Source organism: Dendrobates tinctorius, unplaced genomic scaffold (assembly GCF_039654945.1).
Source record: "Dendrobates tinctorius isolate UK_male_01 unplaced genomic scaffold, ASM3965494v1 ptg000016l, whole genome shotgun sequence".
Classification (NCBI taxonomy): domain Eukaryota; kingdom Metazoa; phylum Chordata; class Amphibia; order Anura; family Dendrobatidae; genus Dendrobates; species Dendrobates tinctorius.
Genome location: NW_027361684.1, coordinates 3,796,701 through 3,822,500, shown reverse-complemented (window position 1 = coordinate 3,822,500; position 25,800 = coordinate 3,796,701).

Here is a 25,800-nt window from a genome sequence, read left to right as displayed (position 1 = left end):
GGTCTTGCTGGTGATTCTGTTATGAACAGGTAGCCGAGGAGAAAATAAAAAACAACACAAGCTAAGTCTCAGAAAACCAAAGAGGTTGGTAACTATGCAGACTGCAGATCCCTGATTCTAACCACACAACTAGTAGCAGTCGTGGAGCGTTCCTACGTTGGTCCTAGACGCCTCGTCACAACCGGAGAGCTACATAAGCCTAAAGCAGGAAAAGAGGAAAACTAACTGCCCCAGAGAAGACCCCAAAGGAAAGACAGCACCCCACATGTATTGATGGTGAAAAAAGTTGAAAACACACACAAAGGCAGGAAAATAGGCTGAGCAAACGATGGGGCCCGACTAACTAGAAAGGACAGGAAAGGAAAGACACTGTCTGCAGTCTGCCAAAAAAACGTACTAAATGTCCAACACAACTGATAGCAAAATTAACCCTGAAGTCACTAGACTTCTCCCACTATATCAGCACTCTGAGATATTCTGAGACAGAGCAAAAAGAGGCCAATCTAAGAAGGGACAAAAAAAAGGCAATTTGGCAAATAAGAGTGGAAATTCTGCACAGCCCAGCCGGGCTGGCTGACCACACAAAAAACTGAAAAGTCCAACAAGTACAGTAGTAAGGCAACTTCTATTACAATTAGGACCCCATTTAACAATGTCCCGAAATTCACAGTCTATCACAGGATTATGTAACTGTAACCAGGGGAACCCCAACACCAGTACCGCAGACAGATTGTCTAGAACAAAACAGGAAATACGTTCCTGGTGCAAGGAACCCACTTTAAGGAGAAACATCTCTGAGACAAATTTGATGACATTCTTAGCCAGTGGTGTTTTGTCAATGGTAACAACATGAATTGGAGTCTCCAGACTAGCTGTCCCTAACTTACACTTTGTCACCAAGTGTCATAAAGTTCATGGACGACGCACAGTCCACGAAAGCAGAAGTGGGCGTGAAGCAACTCCCACAACTAAGTTATGCTTCCAACAATACCTTTGAAAATGAGGAAAAAGATACCTGAGAGTCTGGGTGACCTCCACAACAATCATCCAGACTCAGCCGTTTGTTAGTCGGTGGGCAGGAGGAGCAATCCTTTTTCCAATGTCTCCACTTTAAAAATACAGCTTTCCTTCACGTCACCGTCTCCTCTCCTTCTCCTTATCCTTGAGGTTGGTGGACCCCACCTCAATAGGTTCAAAGGGTGGCAAAAGTGCAGGATTAGTAGGGGTAACGGAACCCGTAGCTGTGTAACACCTCTCTCCTGCAGCCTCCAATCCATCCGGATAGCCTGAGTCATAACCTCCACCAATGAGCTGGGTGGTGGATGGAGAGCCAGAGCATCCTTCAGGTGATCCGACAGTCCTCTCCTGAACTGACATCTCAGCGCAGTGTCAACCCAGGACACCTCAGTCGACCATCGCTGTACCACTCTGCTGAGCGCTTTCCCTGAACCAGACCCATGATAGTGTCCTCTGCCAACCTGACACGGTCCGGTTCGTCATAGATAAGTCCTAGGGTCTCAAAGAACCTATCCACCAACATCCGTTCAGGGGTAGTGGGGGGGGCAGCGAGAAAGCCCAAGATTGGGGACCCACCCTGAGTAAGGAGATAATAATCCACCCGCTGAGTCTCATTCCCAGACGATCGAGGTCTAAGAGAAAACAATAATTTACAACTCTCCATGAACGTACGAAATTTGTCTTTCTCACCAGAAAAGGTGTCAGGAAGCTTAACCGAGGGTTCGGGAGAGTGCAAAACAACATCTACAGAATCATCAGGTCGACTAACAATGCAGTGCCCCGCAGGGCTGGGGAACTCGGTACCGAACCTGAAGGTTCTCCAGGGGGTTGTCACGGCAGTAATGACCCCGTCCGTGTCCCTGGGCGTGCAATAAAGTATAGGTGGGAAAAGTTATAGGGGAAAGTTCGTGACGCCACCCGTAGTGTTCAGCAATAAGAAGATGGCCGACACTGTAATTTCGATCCACTGAGGCGGTTGGTGACGCAGCAGAGATGTTACAGCTCTCCACAGGTAGAGCTAGGCCCCAGGGCAGTCATAGGGTTAAAGGTGGTGGAAATGGTTGTAGTGCAGGGCAGATGATGCAGTAAATAAATATGAGGACACAGTGGGGTGCAGTCTTCACACTTTTACTCACGGCCTTTCATGTTACAGTCACCAGCCGGGGTGCTGTGTCCTCCGAGTCGGTGGTCCAGCCAGCTCTCGTGTAATTTGGGGAACTATTTGCCAGGACACCCTTCTTATGTTCCTTCTCTGGTCGTCTCAGTGCTGGCCCCCACCTCTCCTGCCCTGCGACTCATCCACAGTGTCTCTGACTTCTTCGTCACTCCTCTACTCTCTTGTGTCCTGGGATGAGCTCCTCACTCTTCCAGTCCCTTCCACCAACTGTCCTCTCTCTCCCAACTGTCACTTACTCTAACTCCTCCCCTTCTCCACTTCCTCCACCCACACCCTCTACCCAGCTCCTCCCTGGCCTGGAGAGGTCTAGTGTTGGGTGCTAGTGTGTGGTTCCTGGGTAGTGCCCCCTCCTTACCTGAGAGTGGAGTACCACACCTCTTGCTGAGGTGCAGTACCTCTGTGGTGACTGGACCCTCAGGGGCATCACTACAATATGAGGGGTGGTTCCCTGCACGGTCTTAACAGTCTCCGTGAACTCTTTTTGTAATAGAGTACAGGACATGGCTAGGGCCCATTGTTCCACTGATAAATCCCACATAATCTGTGTCAAACAGGACACCTGATCCGTCAAGTTATGAAGCGTATTCATGATTAGAAGAAAAAAAAATGCAAAATCCCCTTTAAATGTATAGGTCAGTGATAATGTATTGCTGCTACAGTGCAGTATAGTGCATCCTCCACCAGGGAGTGCTGGTGAGGGATGAGAGGTTGCACACACATCGTAGCACCACTGAGCAGCAGCACAGGCACCACCAAGTGGCGAAAAAGTGGTCAGATGAGCCAAGTCAGAAGCAGTCAGGAAAAACAGGGCCAGACGAAAAAGCAATACACATGGTCAAATACAAGCCAGAAGTCAGAGCCAGACGGGAACAGAGATAACAGAGACGTGAGACAGTCAAACAGGTCAGAAGACAAGCCGGGTCACATACCAAGAGGTCTAAGCACAGGGAGTGAACACTAAGACAAGCGAGGTGGCGGGAAAGGGAAGTTACGGGATCATAGTAAATGGGGACAAAAATGAGGACAAAACACGGTATCAAGGGGTCAGCTGCTCTAGCCTGGGAGCATGAACTACCACTGACATTGGTCTGCAGGCCACAGCAGACTGAAATAGCCACACAAAATTCAAAACGAGGCAGAGAAGGTTTAACCTCCGCACGACCAGGCCAGAGAGAAGATAACAAGAAACAAACCCCGGCCTGGATCATGACATTGAGACTTTGTTTTGTGGTCAGCTTCTCTGTCCGCCGAGCCACAGCAGATTCTCCTGGTGTTTAGTTTCTGTCATCCTTGCTTCAGTCTTTTTAGGGTAGCAAGTGTTTTAATTTACTCATTTGTCTGCCCTATCACCATGTGGGGTGGACTTATGTACTTTCCCCTGCTAATATTTCCTGTTGGTAACAGTCTCATTTGGATCTCCAGCCATACTGCTGTAGCTTAAGCCAGCCAGTGAAAGACCAGCTACAGGTTATCTCTCTGCTGTTTATCTTCTTTACCCTGCACTTATTTTCTGTTTTATTTTAGGAAATAGGCTGCATATTCTGTAACAGTACCTAGTTAATTCTTTATTTTGTATTTTTGTAGTGTTTTACTCACTCTGGAATCTCTTCTATTTCAGCACACTTTCCCTTCTGTAGGTAATTTGCACTATGCTCTGCCCTCCATTTCTTTAAGAGGAACATGAAGCGCTTGACGACCTTCCAAGCAGCATAGGTTCAAGTTGCTATTGACTATTCTGTGGTTAGGGCTATCTCAGCTCACGCAGAAACCACTAAAGACTGCAAGGTCAGGATCTCTAGTCTGTCCATGAACTGGAAGGGTCAGTTGCAGTTTTTAAATGTGTTACCTATTTTCGCGAGTGAGTTGCTGCACTATAATAACACATATTTGGTCAAACAATTTTCTACGCGCAATATATCCTAAAAATAAAAAAAAATTAAAATATACCATAATGTACAGTATATAAACTTCAATAGGATGGTTGTTTTCCAGGAAATATCCTTTTAAGATACTGTTAAGTTTATGTCTGGATACCACTATATTTCTATCTTTATATATAAAAATGAATGTGTGTGTGTATCACCAACCAATCACGAAGCATCTTTCATTTCACCAGAGCTGTTCAAAAGAAGCTGAGCTGTAATTGGTTGCCATGAGCAACAGTTTTCCTTGCAAACAATCACTAAGCATCTCTCATTTCATCAGAGCTGGTTAAAAGAAGGTGAGCTGTGATTGGTTGCTATGACCAACAGATTTCCCACTTGACAACACCTCAGCAGACACTTACATGGTGGGAGAAATCTAGCATCCCTGGGAACATAAACTCCCAGCCATTGTCTGCCCCCCTGAAAGGAGCAGAGAGCACATGACAGAAATGAATCCCCCCTCCCATGCCCATATACCCATCACACACCCTCCATCCCATAGGCACATCTTCCCACTTAAAGGGGTCATTGGTATGGAAGTCAGAGCAAATCCATCCAGCGCTTTGGTTTTGACCCCAGGCCTCTCATAACGGGATCCCCAATATGGAAGTTAGGACATTTCCACTCAGCTCTGTGGTTCTGACCCCAGGGTCTCTTAAAGGGATCATTGGTATGGAATTTAGGGCAAATCCATTCTGCACTTTGGTACTGACCCCAGGCCCTTCTTAAAGGGATCTCCGGTATGGAAGTCAGGGGAAATCCATCCAGCGCTTTAATTCTGACCCCAGGCCTCTCTTAAAGGGATCCCCGGTATGGAAGTCAGGGCAATTACCTTCAAATGCTCTGGTACTGACCCCAGGCTCTCTTAAAGGGATCTCCTGTATGGAAGTTAGGGCAAATCCCTCGGTGCTCTGATTTTGACCCCAGGGTTCTATTAAAGGGATCATTGGTATGCAAGTCAGGGCAAATCCACTGAATGCTCTGGTTCTGATCCCAGGCTCTCCTAAAGGGATCCCCGGTATGGAAGTTAGGGCAAATCCACTCAGCGCTCTAGTTCTGACCCAAGTCCCCTCTTAAAGGGATCCTTGGTATGGAAGTGAGGGAAAATCCACTCTGCGCTTTGGTACTGTCCCCAAGCCTCTCTTAAAGGGATCTCCGGTATGGAAGTTAGGGTAAATCCCTCAGCGCTCTGATTCTCACCCCAGGCTTTTATTAAAGGGATCATTGGAATGGAAGTCAGGGCAAATCCACTCAGCGCTCTGGTTCTGATGCCAGGCCTCTCTTAAAGGGATCCCCAGTATGGAAGTTAGGACCGTTCCACTCAGCGCTCTGGTTCTGACTCCAGGCTTATGGGATGATGTGGAATATTAGTGGTAGTTGTCCGGTGGCTCTGGCTGATGGGATGATGTAGGATATTAGGAGTAGTAGTCCAGTGGCTCTGGCTGACAGGATGATGTGGGATATTATGGGTAGTAGTCCGGTAGCTCAGGCTGACGGGATGATGTGGGATATTAGTGGTAGTAGTTCGGTGGCTCTGGCTGATGGGATGATGTGGGATATTATGGGTAGTAGTCCGGTAGCTCTGGCTGACGGGATGATGTGGGATATTAGTGGTAGTTGCCCAGTGGCTCTGGCTGATGGGATGATGTGGGATATTATGGGTAGTAGTTCGGTAGCTCTGGCTGACGGGATGATGTGGGATATTAGTGGTAGTAGTCCGGTGGCTCTGGCTGATGGGACAATGTGGGATATTAGTGGTAGTTGTCCGGTGGCTCTGGCTGATGGGATGATGTGAGATATTAGGAGTAGTAGTCCAGTGGTTCTGGCTGATGGGATGATGTGGAATATTAGGGGTAGTAGTCTGGCGGCTGTGACGGGATGATGTGGGATATTAGGGGTAGTAGTCCGGTAGCTCTGGCTGATGGGATGATGTGGGATATTATAGTGAATGTGGCTATGCGGAATGGGTGGGGCTCTACACTCAGCTTTATATATATAGATATAATCATTAGAATTTGTTATAACCAGGGTCGGACTGGGGTGTCTGGGGCCCACCAGGGGAATGGACTCTAGGGGTCCACCCTACAGCTATATGCAAATATCTGTCAGTCGTTATCTCCATTATAGTGGAGCATCAGCTGTAAAACACAGGCGGTTCCTGCACATCTACTGTGCGCCCCCATAACTGGGATGTATAATTACGGTAGTTTACATTAATGGAGTTCTTTGGGTAAAACAAGTTATCACGATCCATGGCTGGACTCCTCAGGATAGGTGATCGCTTAGGTCTGGCCATTAGAAACTGCACCGATCAGAAGAATGAGGAAGTTTTATCCCTGATAGTACACTTATCCCCATTTTAAAATGGAGTGGCAGGTGTGGTGTCTGACCGCTGCTCCATTCATTCTGTTTGGGGCTTACAGAAAAAACAAGTGCAGCCACTGAGGGAATGAATGGATCAGTGATCAAGTCAGACATGCCACTCCAGTCTAATGGGGATAAAAACTCCACATTCTGCCGATTGGGTCCACATAGTCCGCCATACAATATTATGGGTAACCACATAGTCCGCCATATAGTATTTTGAGCACCACATAGTTCGCCATACAGTATTATGGGCACCACATAGTCAGCCATACAGTATTATGGGCAACCACATAGTCCGCCGTGCAGTATTATGGGCACCACATAGTCCTCCATACGGTATTATGGGAAATCACATAGTTTTCCATACAGTATTATGAGCACCCACATAGTATGCCATACAGTATTATGGGCACCTCATAGTCAGCCATACAGTATTATGGGCACCTCATAGTCCGCCATACAGTATTATGGGCAACCACATAGTACTCCATACAGTATTATGGGCTACCACATAGTCCTCCATACAGTATTATGAGCAACCACATAGTGCTCCATACAGTATCATGGACAACCACATAGTACTCCATACAGTATTATGGGCACCTCATAGTCCGCCATACAGTATTATGGGCACCTCATAGTCCACCATACAGTATTATGGGCAACCACATTGTCCTCCATACAGTATTATGGGTACCTCATAGTCCGCCATACAGTATTATGGGCACCTCATAGTCCGCCATACAGTATTATGGGCAACCACATAGTCCGCCATACAGTATTATGGGCACCTCATAGTCCGCTGTACAGTATTATGGGCCCCATACAATGCTCCTCCATACAGTATTATGGGGGCACCTGCTCCTTCATACAGTATTATGGGCCCCCTGCTCCTCCATGCAGCACATTATGGCCCCTCTGCTCCTCATTGCAGCACATTATGGACCCCTGCCCTCCATGCAGCACATTATGGCCCCGCTGCTCATCCATGCAGCACATTAGGCCCCTTTGCTCCACAATGCAGCACATTATGGCCCCCCTGCTCCTCCATGCAGCACATTATGGCCCCGCTGCTCATCCATGCAGCACATTATGGCCCACCTGCTCCTCCATGCAGCACATTATGGCCCCCCTGCTCCTCCATGCAGCATACTATGGCCTCCTCTGCTTCGGCACAGCTTCCAGGGAGCATGGTGATGAGAATGATATACTATTAAACTGCGTAGGCGACAACTGTGGGGTCCCCAGAAACCTATTTTTCCTCTCATTGTGGCCCCATCAGGTAGCCGACACAGCTTCCAGGGAGGGTGCTGAGATTATATATACTATTACACACTGCGTAGGCGACCACTGTGGGGGCCCCCAGACTGGGGGCCCCCACAGTGGTCACCTACGCAGTGTAATAGTATATCTCACCACCCTCCCTGGAAGCTGTGCCAGCTACCTGATGGGGCCCCAATGAGAGGAAAAATAGGTTTCTGGGTGCCCCAGAAACCTATTTTTCCTCTCATTGGGGCCCCATGAAGGAGGGTGCAGAGACAGCAGAGCAGCTCACCACGCCAGGCTAGCCATCATTCTCTACACAGGGCAGGCCGCAGGGCAGGAGTCAGACAGGAAGCCCGGCAGAGAGTCCACCACCACCACCCTCCACCACACAGCTGGGCCGGCACTGCAGGACAGCGGTAGTCGGGAGCTGGCAGAGCTGCATGACCGAGGAGGAGGACACTGGACGCAGTGGGCAGGCCACAGGGCTGCAGGAGTCAGACAGGGAGCCCGGCAGAGAGTCCACCTCCATCACCCACCACCACACAGCCGGGCCGGCACTGCAGAACAGCAGTAGTTGGGAGCCGGCAGAGCTGCATGACCGAGGAGGAGGACACTGGACGCAGTGGGCAGACCGCTGTCCTGAAGTGATGGGGCCCCAATGAGAGGAAAAATAGGTTTCCGCAGGGCAGGAGTCAGACAGGGAGCCCGGCAGAGAGTCCACCACCACCACCCACCACCACACAGCCGGGCCGGCACTGCAAGACAGCGGTAGTCGGGAGCCGGCAGAGCTGCATGACCAAGGAGGAGGACACTGGACGCAGTGGGCAGGCCGCAGGGCTGCAGGAGTCAGACAGGGAGCCCGGCAAAGAGTCCACCACCACCATCACACAGCCGGGCCGGCATGCAGGACAGCGGTAGACGGAGCCAGTAGAGCTGCATGACTGAGGAGAAGGACACTAGACGCAGTGGGCAGGCCGCAGGGCTGCAGGAATCAGACAGGGAGCCCAGCAGAGAGCACACAACACCACCCTCCACCACACAGCCGGGCCGGCACTGCAGGACAGTGGCAGTTGGGAGCCGGCAGAGCTGCATGACTGAGGAGGAGGACACTGGAGGCAGTGGGCAGGCCACAGGGTGCAGGAGTCAGACAGGGAGCCCAGCAGAGAGCACACAACACCACCACCACCACACAGCCGGGCCGGCACTGCAGGACAGCAGTAGTCGGGAGCCGGCAGAGCTGCATGACTGAGGAGGAGGACACTGGACACACTGGGCAGGCTGTAGGGCTGCAGGAGTCAGGGAGCCCGGCAGAGAGTCCACCACCACCACCCACCACCACACAGCTGAGGACACTGTACGCACAGACCCTGACTCTCCCCTTCCCCTGCTATTTTCTACTCACCGGACCGGAGGGCTCAGGGCTGCCTGTGTACACACACACACTGAGGGAGCGGGAGCAGCAGGGTGAGCACTGCAGAGTGCGGTGGGCCGGCAGCGTCCTCTTCTTGTCTGTGTGCTGGCGCTGCTATTAGCCAGGCAGCAGCCAGCTACAGCAGAGGAAATAAGAGCGCGGGGCGGTTGTCACCGCTCTTCAAGAACAGGCCGTGCAGGAAGGTCAAGGGGCAGCCAGGGTGAGAGAGGGTGAGTGACTCATCGCTCTCATCAGACTCTCAGGAGCCGCCGGAGCCAGCCAGCCAGGGGGTCGCCGCCCTTTGCGCAGCGCAAAGGTACGTGCACGCGCGCGGTGCGGACCTGCGGCTCTTAAAGGGCCAAAACATTTAAAGGGGCAGGAAATTTAAAGGGCCTCGCAGACCCTTGGGGCCCACCAGGCATTTACCTGGTAGCCCGCCAGGCCAGACCGAGCCTGGTTATAACTAACCGTGGTTAGTTACTATGCCCAGGCAGCGCCAGGCTCTTCAGCTAGTAGAAAATAAAGTTTAAAAGGTTAAGAGTAAATTCAAAATTCAAGCAAATGAAAACTGTACACAACTGCATATCATTTTTAGACCTTTTTTAGTGAATTTCTTTACAAATCATAAACTTTATGTAAGGCCTCATTCAGACATTCATTTTTGATGTACCTACTGTCTGTAATTTTCATGGATAGATCACATACACATTATAATCTATGGGACTGTTCACATGTCCTTGATTTTTTAAGGACCGCGTATGGGAGCAAAAATCAGAGACATGCTTGTTTTTTTTACCAGCATCATGCATGAAAAGTGCTACAAATCTATGGCTCTGTGTAAATCATGGACAGAACATGGATGTTTAACATTGCAAAGGAGAGGAGAAACCTTGTAATTTATTTATTTGTTTATTTATTAATTTATTTATCCATACGTGAAAATTTACTGATGAAACGCTGAATAGACGCTGATGAAACTCAGATCCAAAACACTGATAATAATAATAATAATAATCTTTATTTATATAGCTCCAACATATTCCGCAGCGCTTTACAGTTTAACAGTTTCAAAACACAAGTCATAAGTAACAACGCTAACAATACAATAATTAAAGCAAAATAAGACGAAATAAGACGACCCTGCTCGTGAGAGCTTACAATCTACAATGAGGTGAGGGAGATACAGAGTACAGGTGTGTATTTACAATGGTGTATTTACAATGAAGGTCCAGCCATCTTGCGGGAGTGAAGGATGGATGGAAATAGTGAATGGGCTACACACGCACACTTACACAGAGAATTACTTTGATTAGTGAATGTGATAGGCCGCTCTGAACAGGTGTGTTTTGAGGGAGCGCCTAAAACTATGCAGATTGTGGATAGTCCTGATTTCTTGGGGTAGAGCATTCCAGAGGATAGGAGCAGCACGGGAGAAGTCTTGGAGTCGGGAGTGGGAGGTACGGATTAGTGCAGAGGTTAGTCGAAAGTCGTTTGCAGAGCGCAGTGATCGGCTAGGTCGATAGACAGAAATGAGAGAATAGATGTAAGGGGGTGCCGCACTGTGGAGAGCTTTGTGGGTGAGAACAAGTACTTTGAATTGGATCCTATAATGAATGGGCAGCCAATGTAAGGACTGGCGAAGAGCGGACGCGTCCGAGTACCGATTACCCAGATGGACGATCCTGGCCGCTGCATTAAGTATGGACTGGAGAGGGGATAGTCGAGTGACGGGGAGCGTTGCAGTAATCCAGGCGAGAGTGGATCAATGCAACAGTGAGGGTTTTTGTTGTTTCCATAGTGAGAAAAGGGCGGATTCTAGAGTTGTTCTTTAGGTGTAAGCGGCAAGAGCGGACAAGGGATTGTATATGGGATGTGAAGGAGAGATTGGTGTCAAACATAACACCCAGACAGCGCGCCTGCTGCCGGGGTGTTATTGTGGTACCACCCACGGAGAGGGAAATGTCAGATTTAGGGAGGTTAGTAGACGGCGGGAGCAGAAGAAGTTCAGTTTTGGAGAGGTTGAGTTTCCGATAGAGAGCGGACATGATATTGGAGACTGCGGACAGACAGTCACTGGCGTTCTGTAGTACAGCGGGGGTAAGGTCGGGGGAAGACGTGTATAGTTGTGTGTCATCAGCATAAAGATGGTACTGAAAGCCAAATCTGCTGATGGTCTGTCCAATTGGGGCCGTGTAGAGAGAGAAAAGAAGGGGGCCAAGGACTGAGCCCTGAGGTACCCCAACAGCAAGAGGAAGAGGAGATGACGTGGAGCCAGAGAACAAAACACTGAAGGAGCGGTCAGAGAGATAGGAAGAGAACCAGGAGAGTGCAGTGTCCTTAATGTCTAGCGACTGGAGCCTAGAGAGTAGGAGATGATGCTGATGAGACTAGTACCATTTTTTTTGCGTACGTGAAAAAACTCGGATGTCTGAATGAGGCCTTATATCGCTCTTAACCTGTGATCTGAAACATTTTTTAGAGCTTATGCATGTGGTCATATTGAAGCTTTGTTCTGACAAATCTCTGTTGTAGGAAGCAGAGCAGAAACGGACACAGACAGAAAATGACCCTGTGTAAAAATAACATATTGTCTATTTGTAGTCCTGCAGCTCATCATAATGCATCATTCAAGCAACTTTGGAGGTAAAGCGGAATCCCTTATTCCTTGGGCTCATGTGTACATGCACAGGTTGAACCTTGGTATGTCCACCCCTGATGCAGAAGACAGCTAGAAAGGAGTATGGCAATGGGATCAGACTATATCGGGTTGGTTTGTGATCTGTTATGATGGAGCCACATAGGTCAGCTATAATCTGTAGACACAAAACTACTGGATATTTTTAAACCTATATATTTTTGGAGTGGCACAGTGGCTCAGTGGTTAGCATTGCAGCGCTGGGGTCCTGGGTTCGAATCCCACCAAGGACAACATCTGCAAGGAGTTTTTGTATATTATTCTCTCTGTGTTTGCTTGGGTTTCCTCCCACATACTAATAGGGAATTTAGATTGTGAGCCCCATGGGGACAGTGATGATGATGTGTGCGCTGCGGAATATGTTAGCTCTATATATAAATATTATTATTTATTAACCTACTTATTTTTGGATATAATATTTTTGTTTCAAATTCTTCGAAACAATAAAAATAGTCAAGAAGGTGTATTTGCCTTTACATGAACGTTAAATGTGAGTGGAATAAATTAACGATGGATCATTTCTAATAAATGTTCAGTGTTCTGCTAATTTCCATTTTGTAATTCTAGCAGCATTTTAATACCATTTTTCAAAATCCTGGTCTTGTCATGTCAGAACGATGTATCTAGATGTTTCTGATACCGTTCTACCACCTTTCTTTATATCCCATAGTCATTTCAATAAGCATCATTAAGTTTAATTGCGTTGAATCCTAAATTAAACAATTGAAAGCCAACACTAACTGATGGATTACTATATAAAGTAAATAATACAGCAACAGAAGGTAAGTGCATCAACATGACAACACAATGCAGCATAAACCTCATCACAAATACTCACTGAGATGATAATGTAATTAACTGTTTATTATCACAGTGTTCCATATTAAAATTCATCTGAACTAATTTTTTTAATCAAATTACTCAATTTACACTGTTATAGGACAAGATTCATGTGTTTTAATTATAATATTATTCAATCATCATCGTTTTTTGCAATTGCTTACCATTTTTTTTCTCTGAAAATAATTGCAGCATGGGGACTGGTTACCTTGACCTTATTTTGGGCTGTCTTATCAGTAAGATTCTGTTCATGTTGACGCTATCTTCCATTTCATCAGGGGACAGTGTCACTTTGGTATAAAGAATGACGATAAGGTCAAATTGAAACATCCATGTGTCATAGTCTAAGTATGGACCACTATGTACAGTCTTGCCGCAGATCTTCTTAATTCTGGCTTGAAGGACCGCTGTTAACTATAAAAAGGTTATATGCCTCCAGAGAATCAGATACATCCAGACAGCCAAGAGATCCCGAAATCCAAAGAACCAGAGATCTTTGCAAGACAGCAGTCAAGAAAAATGGCTTCATCATGATGGACACAGATTTGACATTCTACAAGATGCCAACTTAGGGGAATGGCCCCAGCTGAAAAGAATACAGATCTACTCCATTGACCATCGCTGAACCATAGATACATTTTTGTAGTCAGGATTTGGACCCACTGGTCACCTGATCCCCATGGATACATTTGGGAATGCCAGGAATGGGACCCACCTGTCACCTGGCTCCATGGAGATGTTCTGAGAAGCCAGGTTGTGACACTCTGGTCAACTGGCCTTGCAACTCAAAGGACTTTTATCTTCCTAAGCGTGTCATTACCTTCTCTCTGTGCATCCCACAGGTGGTGTAGTCAGCCCTTGGAGCCTTGAAGTCACAGCTACTCTTATCCCGGTGAGACAGTAGAAGGGTGAAACTTTGTAATTTAGCACCATTTTGGGTATTGTGCTGGGACTATGATATGTGTTATTTGTCTGTTTTTGTGGTTCAATAAAGCATTGCCACACTATTTTATCCTCACCCTGTATTGTCTGAGTAGTATTACACTCACGGTAAAAGGAGAGAGGAAGTTTGACAAGATGATCCCTGGTCCATGAGGTTTTGGCTAGTGGACCAGAGCACCTGTTAACCCCCGTGTCTTCACAGTGGAGTTTTGTGATTTATATTAAACATAATTGTTTATCTGCCTGTGACATACAAGCCTAGGTTTCAGGATTCTTATTTACTAGCAAAATTAGAACACAGGGTATTAAACTCCTTAGTTTGCAATTGCAGTGAATGAAGATGTTACCAGGAAGGAGAATGTAGCAGCACAAATAACACATACTCAGTGGTGAAATAAATCAAGTTGTTATTTATTAACTATTTGCAGATGTAGCATGGCATGGTGAAATTCATAATGCAAACAATACCTTGCGATCCCTGCCCTTTCTTGATCACATGATCAAGGTCCCATTTCTTGAAGTTAGCCTCCGGTCACACGATTGAGATTCCATTCCTCCAAATGGTCCACCGCTCACATAATCGAGGTTCTGTTATCTTATAGTCCATAAAAGCTCTACACCCCATGCTTCATTCACTTTTGATTATGGCCTTGTATATCTGGACAGTACAGGCTGTCGGGTCGACTTATACTCAAGTACATATGGTAATTTCTCCTATTTTATTTGCCTCTAAAAGAAGTCATATCTGAAAGATGATTACTTTCTGTTACTGAGAGCAGTGAAACTTTTTACTTGTTTATTAATTTCCCCAAAGTATATCTAGTATACTGTAATCTCATCGTAACCTTGTAAGTCTAGAATCGGCCTTCACTGATACAAAATTCAGGTTGACGTTTCTGCCTATTAAGATAAAATATCTTTGAGGCATTCTTGCCTTTTCTCTCGTCAGGAGCATAACTAATGATGGACTGTGTATCAGAGTATCCAATCCCCCTGTTTACACCTTTAGATGTTATTAGAATTTTATCTTCAAAACGATTGGAAGTGATTGAGACAAAATGAATTTCTTCATTTATATTTCTGCATGACACGACTTCGTTCTTGTTGAGGTTGTCTTTGAAAAAGACAAAACAACGGGTAATTAAAGTCTTGACAAATGCCTGCCTGCTGAGAACATTTTTGTTGTTTTTTTCCTTCTTTTTAAGATTACAGAATGGGAAATGAAAATTTTGGAAAATGAATTGTTGAATTGGAGGTTTTGTGGTAAACATATCTATGTTTGGCTTACGAAATGAAGCATGATTGGAGGATCCGACTACTCAGTGATTTTCTGTAGTCTGTTACCATAGAGACACATAGGTCTGCATGTGCAGAGTACACACAAAATAGTACAATTCATTGAAATAAATTGCAGTAAACTAATTAACTAAGTATATATAGTGTTCTTGTAGAATTCTAGAAAAATATTAGTGTTTCTATCTACTGGATAGCATGATACAAACATATGTTTCTCCTATATGTAGAATTTTAGTAATTCCCCCTTTACCCCCTCTGCAACACATTACTGCAGTAAAATGCTTCTTTTCTGCTTGGTGTTCTAGAAACTTTTAGCAGAACTTTTATTTTTTATTTCTTTTACTTGAAGATTCGGATTGAAATTATAGCATATTATGCATCATTTGTCAATATTGTAAAAATAAAAAAACTGAGTTTTTATCACGTTGTCCTTCCCACTTGACCTAGTTTGGTGGCAAGTGGGGTAACAGTTGAGGTCATCAAGCCCACAGGTTAATTATGGAGAGGTGTTTATAAAACACCCCCATTACTAACTCTGCAGTCAAATGTAATAAAGACAGAGACAGACCCTGCTTCTAATTTTTGGCAGACTTTGCACTGTGCGGAACTTTTAGGAGTGTAGGAGTCCGACAACTATTTTTTGTTCACTATATTTGAATGTAGCACTACAGTTGGTGCCTCCAAGGGTGTATGGATGACTCTGCACATAATTTTTAGCAGGCTTTGCACTGTGCAGAATGTTTATGAGTGTAGGAGTAGCACAACTATACTTTGTTCACAATATTTGAATGAGGCAACATAGTTGGTGCCTTCATGGGTGTATGAATAACTCTGCTTGTAATTTCTGGCATGCTTTGCACTTAGAACACAGCCTTTATGAGTCTATGAGTACCACTACATAACAATTTGAACAGAACCTCTTTGTAGAGTCTGTCGTAAAAATGTTCAGATTTCCCATTGACTCCCATTATACTCGTTTCTCAAAATGAGCATCCGAGCATAAGGAATTGCTTGGTTCGAGTAACAAGCATTCGAGCATTTTAGTGTCCACTCATCTCCACTAAAAAGATCTGCTGATTATTTGACTCAGTCATCCAGCCATGCCAACTGTCTTTTGTCATAGTCGTTCAGATGTAGAGATAGGTGAATTTATTCAAGTGGAATTGAATTCTACTGGAATTTTACAAAAATCCATATTCTAGAGACTATGAATTTTTTAATTTCCTCTTTGTGAATTCAGTAAAAAGGCGGCTAGCTGTGACCGCCATCTTGCTGAACAGTAAAGGGCTGACCAAAAGTTAAAAAGAATAAGCACATACCTATCTCAGCTCTCATCCTCTGTTGTGTCACATCTGTAGCCCAGTGTTCACTCTATGCCGGGGAGTTTACTGCGTATGCTCCAGAGCCTAATCGCAACTAGAAGTCCCGGCCTAGACTGAACAAGGGACCAGTGATGTGATATGAAGTAAACCAGATAGTTATTATTTAACTTTCTTGTGGTTCTAATGCTTTAGGGTTTGTTTCGCTCCATCAATGTTCTTCACGAGCAACACACTGATACAGTGCATTATATGTTCTGGACATAAATAAAAAAAAGGAGACGTCCTATTTTGGTCTAACTTGCATATAAAACTCACCCGCTCAAGTGAATGAGTCAACAAAAGAAATAGACAGCTCATAGATGCCATCCAAGTAGCATCCTGCTATCAGTTTTTCACTGACTATTGGAAAAATGAGAAAACTAGATGATATACAGATAGTAAAAATGGACATATGGGCCAAAAAAGGATGAAAAAAAATAATCTAGCACACTGATGAAAAATGGTTCGTTTTTGCTGGATGAGAAAAAATCCTGACAACTGACGTAAATTAGGCCTTAATCAGAGTGCAGTTTGTAATGTAAATTTAGTACTAGATGTATAATCCACTCCCATTTCCTATATTACAGAAGGGAAAAATATTACAGATTTTTTAAATATAATCAGCTATCAGGGTAATAGTCCATGAAATTATAAATTCATTTTGGCTATGTTCCCACGATGAGCTTTTGGTGAGTTTTTGGTCCTGTGTACTGTATTTTCACTGAGCAAAAAATGAGATGTTTTATAGTTCCAGTAAAGTGGATGGGATTTATAGAAAGCTCCTGCCCACTGGGCTTCTTTTTCATCTCAGCATAAACTGACCTGCGGAACATATTTAAGACCCACAGCATGTCAATTTCTGTTGGTGGTACGCCGAGTTTTACATGTGGATTTTCCCCAGTAGAATTTCATTACATGCGGAAAATCCACAGGTGAAAAATTCCAATGTGTTTTTAGTGCATTTTCACTGCAGAAACGCAGTAAAAGTTTTGTCAAAACAGACAGTATAAAAAGCAATGCTGCTTTTTTTAAAACATGACACACCAAAAAGACACAAAAACCAGTGTCAAAAACACGATAAAAATGCATGTATCAAAATCAAAATGAAAAAACGCCAGTGACCTATCTTACTTATAGGGGTTGTCTACTAGCCCTTCTGAATTATTATGCTTCCCCCCAGTAAAATAATAACACATATTCTCACCTTTGATGCCGGCAACGTTCCAGTGATGGCTACACTGGCTTTCCCAGGGCTTGCGTGACATTGATATGTCATGTGATCCTTGTGTCCAATCAGCGCTGGCTTCACTCTCCTATTTTATGGAAAAATCAAGACATCCGGGGGGAAGTTAGAGCTGCTGCTGCAATGCCTGTAAATTTTGTCCATCGGAGAGGAGAGTGACACCAGCCCTGATTGGCAGCATAACAATGTCACGCGAGCCCCGCAAGAGCCTTTTTTGAAATGGTGCCTGTACCAGAAATTACTTAAGTTGTTATATTACTTTACTGGAAGGAAACATAGCGATCCAGAAGGTGTTGTATGAGTAGTTGACAACCCCATTAATGTAAGAAATGCTACAGAAAATCTGCAACTTCAAAAACTCAGTTAAAAGCTCATAGTGGGAACATAGCCTTATGGGAGGAAATCAATCATAAGCAAAAATAATTGCAAGGGCAGTCAATAATACAGAATATTGCACAATATTGGACAATTGCCTAAATACTGTAAGTGAATGAATTAATTAAATGATCAATTTTAATATTTCATAAATGTTTACATGTTTTTCTTTTTAAACCTTACATTTTGAGGATTATGGTAATAATGTGTGGTACACTGCCGTTGGATTTTAGAGGTTTTCTTATTTATTACAAATATGAAGCACTTTGTGGTTGTGTTAATCTAGTGAATTTTGCATAATATCAGTCTAAGGTAAAGAAAAGCCCTGTCAAAAGTGGAGTGCAATGTCATATTTTTCATGAAATTATGATCATACAGTGTTCAGTTACTGAATCATTCATTATCTCTCAGGTCACCATAAGATACAAATAATGAGGCAAAACTGACAGAATCCATACCCTGCTTGTCCCGTGCAGGAACATCTAGTCATGCGCAAGACACTTGATAACAGTGCAAACTAATTACAGATACATTATTAACTTTCCAGCTTTAAATGCTGAAATAAAGAAGACATGCTGTCAAAAATCTAAACTATTGTTTTTTAAATGCAAATATTAAGTTGTATCCATGATTAAAAATAAAAAAATAACACTTTCCAGTGCCCTTAGATCCTTGCGTATAGAGCTAGTATACTTCTCAGATATATTTCCTCCTGGTTTAATTCGCAGATATTCTTCCTCCTGCTTTAATTTACAGGCTGGCAATTGTCACAATCTGCTTCTGCAAGTCTAAGGCTGGTTTCACACTAGCGTTTCTTAGCGCAGCGCATTGTGCGCGTGCATGCGCATGCGTCCTGATCCCCTGTCTTTAACATGGGGGTGCATGGTCTAGCGTTTGCACGCGTTCATATGCGTTTTCGTACGCATGTGCTTTTTTGTGGTGTGCGCCCAGGCGCGCCGGACGCAACCTGTTGCATTTTTGGTCCATCCGACCTGTCTCATAAAAACGCATGTGCACACGTGCGCACGGAATGCGACAAAAAATCACATTACAGTCTATGCGCACGTCAGCGTTTAAAATCGCATGCGTTTTAAGAGTCAATATGGCTACAAACTGGTTAAAATGCATGCGTATAAAATAAGCAAACACATGCAAAATGCTTGATGCGTTTTTTGTATGCGTTTGGACTGCGCACGCAGCGCAGCGCAAAAAAACGCTAGTGTGAAAGTTGCCTAATTGGGTTTATACGGTGCTAGTCAATAATATACTATTTCATGTTGGAAAAATTATTCATCTGTAACTTCAGGGTATTATGTTATTTCAGTTCTTTTCTGAAATACAGGTGCTTGTCACAAAATTAGAATATTATCAAAAAGTTAATTTACATCAGTTCTTCAATACAAAAAGTGAAAGTCATATATTATATAGAGTCATTACAAACAGAGTGATCTATTTCAGGTGTTTATTTCTATTAATGTTGACTATGGCTTACAGCCAATGAAAACCCAAAAGTCATTATCTCAGTAAATTAGAATACTTTATAACAACAGCTTGAAAAATGATTTTAAAATCCAAAATGTTGGCCTACTGAAATGTATGTTCAGTAAATACACTTGGTCAGGAATCCTTTTGCATCAATTACTGCATCAATGTGGCATGGCATGTAGGCGATCAGCCTGTGGCACTGCTGAGGTGTTATGGAAGCCCAGGTTGCTTTGATAGCAGCCTTCAGCTCCTCTGGTTGGGTCTGGTGTCGCTCATCTTACTCTTGACAATACCCCATAGATTCTTTATGGGGTTAAGGTCAGGCAAGTTTGCTCGCCAATCAGGCACAGTGATACTGTTGTTTATAAACCAGGTATTGGTACTTTTCGCAGTGTGGACACTTGCCAAGTCCTGCTGGAGAATGAAATTTCCATCTACAAAAAGCTTGTTGACAGAGAGGAGCATGAAGTGCTCTAAAATTTTCTGGTAGGCCAGCGTCACACTAGAGAGGATTACGGACGAGTGAGAGGCGATAAAACAATGCATTGCACACGGACCAATGATTCTCTATGGGGCAGCTCCCATCAGCCGTATTTTTCTCTCATATTTTCTACGGTCCGTGCCAATCGCAGCATGCTGCGATTGTCAGCGTATTACGACCGTAGTACACCAATGCAAGTCTGTGGGTGGGCAAAAACATCGCATTACACACGGACCACCCGTGTGACTTGCGAGAAATACGCCAGACTTTTCCTGGTGACAGGAAATGGGCCAATCCATCATCAGGAAGCTTAGACAAGCAAATTAGCTCAAAAAGCGCTCCAGACATACAGGAAGTACGCCTCCACGGACTACAGCATCATGGCACTCTACCAGAATTTGAATGTGGAGCTGCTAATTGTTCTTGTGCATGATCGCCCGGAATTATGGGACCAACGGGATGCACATTATGTCGACCGGGCAAGAAAGGAGGCTGCATGGAGGTGCATATGTCGCAAAATGTTCCCTGATTTTGGTGATCGGCCACGTGAGGAGCAGCAGAACATAAGTACATGCACATAAATTATGTATGTCAAATTACCAGCCATCCCAAAAAAATGTTATAAGTAGGCCCCCCCCACATCCTGTGCTACTGATATTGGGCTCTTGTGTCTTGTAAATTATTTTTGGACACACTGTTTGACCCTGAGAGAATGTTACCCTGTCCCCAAGCTCCTCATAATGCCTAGCAAAAACAGTTTAAAGAGTTGCTAATTGCCACATGAGCTACTGTGACCCTGTGCATCTGGCCTGGTTGCACCAATGCTATATGCCACCCTGGGTAGAAATCACACCCTAGTAGGCCACATGACTTTGATACTAGTTCGAAAACTTGTTTTCGGCAAATTGTAAGTTTTCATCCTTTTATGTCACATTGCAGTCGAAGATGTGATGAGACGCTGGCGCAGCATCCGTGACCAGTATCGCCGTGAGCACCAGCAGTGGTTCAGGGGCCCACACAAAGCGGAAATATGTTTATTTTGACCGCCTCTCGTTCCTCGCTCCAATATTGGATCTCAGACCGTAAGTATGACAAAAACACCACATGACACAAATGCTTTATAGGGTACGATCAAAAATTTCCTTTTTCTACATTTTATTTTTAGTCACCGAACTCACTCTAACATCCTGGAAAGGGAGACAGGGTTTGAATCAGAGGCCATCGATCCTGTAGGTGGAGGGGTTGAGCTGTCTCGATCATCTTGTGAGCTTCCAAGGAGCCAGGCCCAAGTCACTTCTCCGGCTCGACCTGATCCTGCCCTAGAACCTGGGCCGCCACCAGAAACACCACCACCAGGAACAGAGCCACAACATGGACCGTCAGCTGCATCACCACCTGACATCCATGATGAACAGGGCAACAGAAGCAGCCCAACTGTTTGCCTAGAGGGCTCCCCCCAGCCTGCTGTGTCATCCAGGCGACGTAGACGAAGGCGCCATATCCCTGCCACTGATACCGCGACCAATGTGGATACAGGGGCCCAAAATTCTCATAACAGAGTTGCCACTGATGATGGGGAGGAGGAGTACTCACGCAGCCTTGCCCATTATCTACATTCCCTTCCCTGTGAAGTGCGGCTACGTTTGTGAGGATCCATTCAGATCCTAATTGACGCAAGCACACCCCCCAATACCCCTTATGAGCTGTTTGAGTTTCTGGAGAGGTGGCAGCTGTCACCCAGGAATCTCATGCATCTTAACCCACACCCCCAAGTGCTTGCTCAATCAGGGTTTCAGGATCCTCCTACACGTGGGCCTACACCTCACCCCCTTCCCCCCCACCCAACATTGGCAACATCATTCCCAAATGTCAGGGTATAACCCAGCACACCAATATGGCCACTTATTCCCAGCCAATGTTGGAGGCTGGTCCCAATCTGGTTGGGGACGACATGGCCATTTTGGTGGTTTAGACTCACGGCCCTACCAGCCTCAACAGGAGAGTCGTCTCCAATATAGTGCCCAGTATCCACCTCAATCCCATGAGCCGGCCCACTATCTCCATCATGGGCAAGAGTATGCCCTCTCACAGGCCCGAGGGCCAAGGTGGACACACTAGCCATCAGGCAACACAGGCTGGGCTGCCGCCTTCTCCACCCCCTACATACTACAATTTAAAACTTTATGTGTGTGTTTTTGTGGTTAAATGCTGTATTTTAACATTGGAAAAATTTGTTTGTGTTCTAAGGCCAATTCTGGCCATTTTGATAAATAACATAAGGCTTCACAAGGCCTTTAAAAAAAGGATTCATAAAAAGTTTTCACTTTCAATTGTTGTTGTGTTTATCAATGATGCACTTACAACACGACATGCTGCCATATGCTTACACATTGATTTCTAAACAGAGAAAAGACTTAAGGGGTTGTAATATATATAATTTCCCAAAGGCCCAAAAGAAACATTTACAACATAGACACAGCATGCTCTTGCCAAGAAGTTTTCCCTTCAGGTGACATAAAGTAATTTGTGAAAATATCAGGCACTTTGAGCCCAGAGAGCGTTCTACGTTGAGGGTTGATAGGTGGTCTCGCCCTACGTACATTGTATGACCCATGCACAACACCAGCAAAGGAGGAACAATCAGGTATCCTGGTGAAGTTATGGCCAACGCCACATGCTTTAATTACTTAATTTACATTTTGTTCACTCAGCTGAATGTCAGACTGGAGGACCCGCCATTTTGGCCAATGAATGCCAAAGGAACACTCAACCAGTCGCCGAGCACGTGATAGGCGCAAGCAGGGCTGCCACTAGGAATTTCGGGGCCCCATACTGGCAAAATTTTCGGGGCCCCCTTGAGATTCCGCCCAGGCTCCACCCCAGCCCCGCCTCCACCCCTCAAACTGTCCACAGTCCCACCTCTCTCTTGGAAAAACTGCACTTCTCATCAATCACACATTAACAATTCCCATTACCAGATCATACATCTAGCCAGCAGCTCTTGTTTTGGCCAAAAGATTTTTTAAATCTGCCACCACGACAAGCTAGACTCTTTTGGCCGGACCCTACGCTGCTCTAACCTATTAAACATTTGCTAAAATATCCAATACAATTTAGGGATATTTTTTATTTATTTTTCAATTTTTAAAATGACCAATAAGATCACATCCAAAGGGACAAATACCACTGCACCATGTCAAGACCACATATTACCACCACATAGTGAGCTATAATACCACATACAAGGAACAAATACAGCCACACCATGACCAGACCACATATTACTACCATAGTGACCGAATAATATCACATACAAGGAACAAATACCACTGCACCATGACCAGACCACATATTACCACCACATAGTGACCTATAATACCACATACATGGAACAAATACAGCCACACCATGACCAGACTACATATTACCACCACAGAGACAGAATAATAGCACATACAAGGGACAAATACCACCACACCATGTCCCAAACACATATTACCACCACATGGTGACCAATAATATCACATACAAGTAACAAATGCAGCCACACCATGACCAGACCACATATTACCACCAGTGACAGAATAATAGCACATACAAGGAACAAATAGCACGGCACCATGCCCAGACCACGTATTACCACATGTTGACTGAATACTACAATACTGATCATTAATAAAAAAACATAATACTATCACCATAAGTGCTATTATACACAGGAGAGCTGTACTTAGCATGCAGTGTCTGTGTACAGGTAATACAGTGATCACCGGTGACATTATGCACAGGACCTCTGTATATAGTGCCAGTGTACAGGTAATACAGTGATCACTGGTGGTGACATTGTACAAAGGCACTCTGTATATAGTGAATAGTATACAGGTATAACAGTGACCACTGGTGGCATTATACACAGGAGCTCTGTATATAGTGTCAGTGTACAGGTAATAAAGTGATCACTGGTGACATTATACACAGGAGCTCTGTATATAGTGTCAGTGTACAGATAACACAGTGATCACTGGTGACATTGTACAAAGGCACTCTGTATGTAGTGTGTAATGTCAGTGTACAGGTAACACACTGACTCACCATTGACGTCTCTAGGTGAAGTCTTTCACCTTTGTTTTTCATCTTTCATCCAGCACACACCACCATCACGTCTTCCAGCCAGGGCTCGTCTCTGCAGGAAACAACAGATTTATCTAGAGCTCCGCTTGCAGAACACATTACTTATTTTTTTCCCAACTTCTACACTATACCAGATGAAGAAAAAAAGGCGACATAGTGTCGCTCTGCACAGTAACAGGACCGCCCCCCATTTAAAACAGTATCCTCAAAAAAATAAAATAAATACATCACTGCAGTAATAATATCTCTTAATTAGTCCCTATGGTAATAATAAACCCCATCCTGGCCCCCGTGTGTCTCATTCCTGGCTTCAGCCATATTTTCTCTCATCCTGCCCTCATGAGTATCCATTCTGCCCCCATATGATCTCCCGATCCTGCCCTGTCTACATCGTATCCATCCTTCCCCCTTGATCCTGCACCATGTGTCTCCCATCCTGCCCCCTGTGTCTCACATTCTGCCCCGTCCTGTGTCTCACTTTCACATTCTGCCCCCTCCTGTGTCTTACTGTCACATTCTGCCCCCGTGCCTCACATTCTAACCCCTCCTGTGTCTCATTGTCACATTCTGCCCCTCCTGTGTCCTATTTTCACATTCTGCCCCTTCCTGTGTCTTACTGTCACATTCTGCCCCTGTGCCTCACATTCTGCCCCCTACTGTGTCTCACTGTCACATTCTGCCCCCTCCTGTGTCTTACTGTCACATTCTGCCCCTGTGCCTCACATTCTGCCCCTCCTGTGTCTCACTGTCACATTCTGCCCCTCCTGTTTCCTATTTTCACATTCTGCCCCTTCCTGTGTCTTACTGTTACATTCTGCCCCCGTGCCTCACATTCTGCCCCCTCCTGTGTCTCACTGTCACATTCTGCCCTCTCCTGTGTCTTACTGTCACATTCTGCCTCCTCCTGTGTCTCGCTGTCACATTCTGCCCCCTCCTGTGTCTTACTGTCACATTCTGCCCCATGTCCATTCTGCCCCATGTCCATTCTGTCCCCGTGTCTCACATTCTGCCCCTCCTGTGTCATTACTGTCAAATTCTGCCCCCTCCTGTGTCTCACTGTCGCATTCTGCCTTCTCCTGTGTCTGTCACATTCTGCCCCCTCCTGTGTCTCACTGTCACATTCTGCCCCATGTCTCGCATTCTGCCCCCTCCTGTGTCTCACTGTCACATTCTGCCCCCATGTCTTCCATTCTGCCCCATGTCTCACTTTCTGCCCCCTCCTGTGTCTTACTGTCACATTCTGCCCCATCCTGTCTTACTGGCACATTCTGCCCCATGTCTGCATTCTGCCCCATGTCTTGCATTCTGCCCCCATCATGTCTTGCATTCTGCCCCATCATGTCTGCATTCTGCCCCCATCATATCTGCAGAATGCAGACACGATGGGGGCAGAATGCAGACATGATGGGGGCAGAATGCAAGACATGGGGGCAGAATGCAAGTCATAATGGGGGCAGAATGCAGACATGATGGTGCAGAATGCATTCTGCCCCCTTGTCTTGCATTCTGCCCCCATCATGTCTTGCATTCTGCCCCATCATGTCTTGCATTCTGCCCCATCATGTCTCGCATTCTGCCCCCATCATGTCTTGCATTCTGCCCCATCATGTCTTGCATTCTGCCCTCCTCATGTCTGCATTCTGCCCCCATCATGTCTGCATTCTGCCCCATCATGTCTTGCATTCTGCCCTCCTCATGTCTGCATTCTTCCCCATCATGTCTTGCATTCTGCCCCATCATGTCTGCATTCTTCCCCCATGTCTTGCATTCTGCCCCCATGTCATGCAT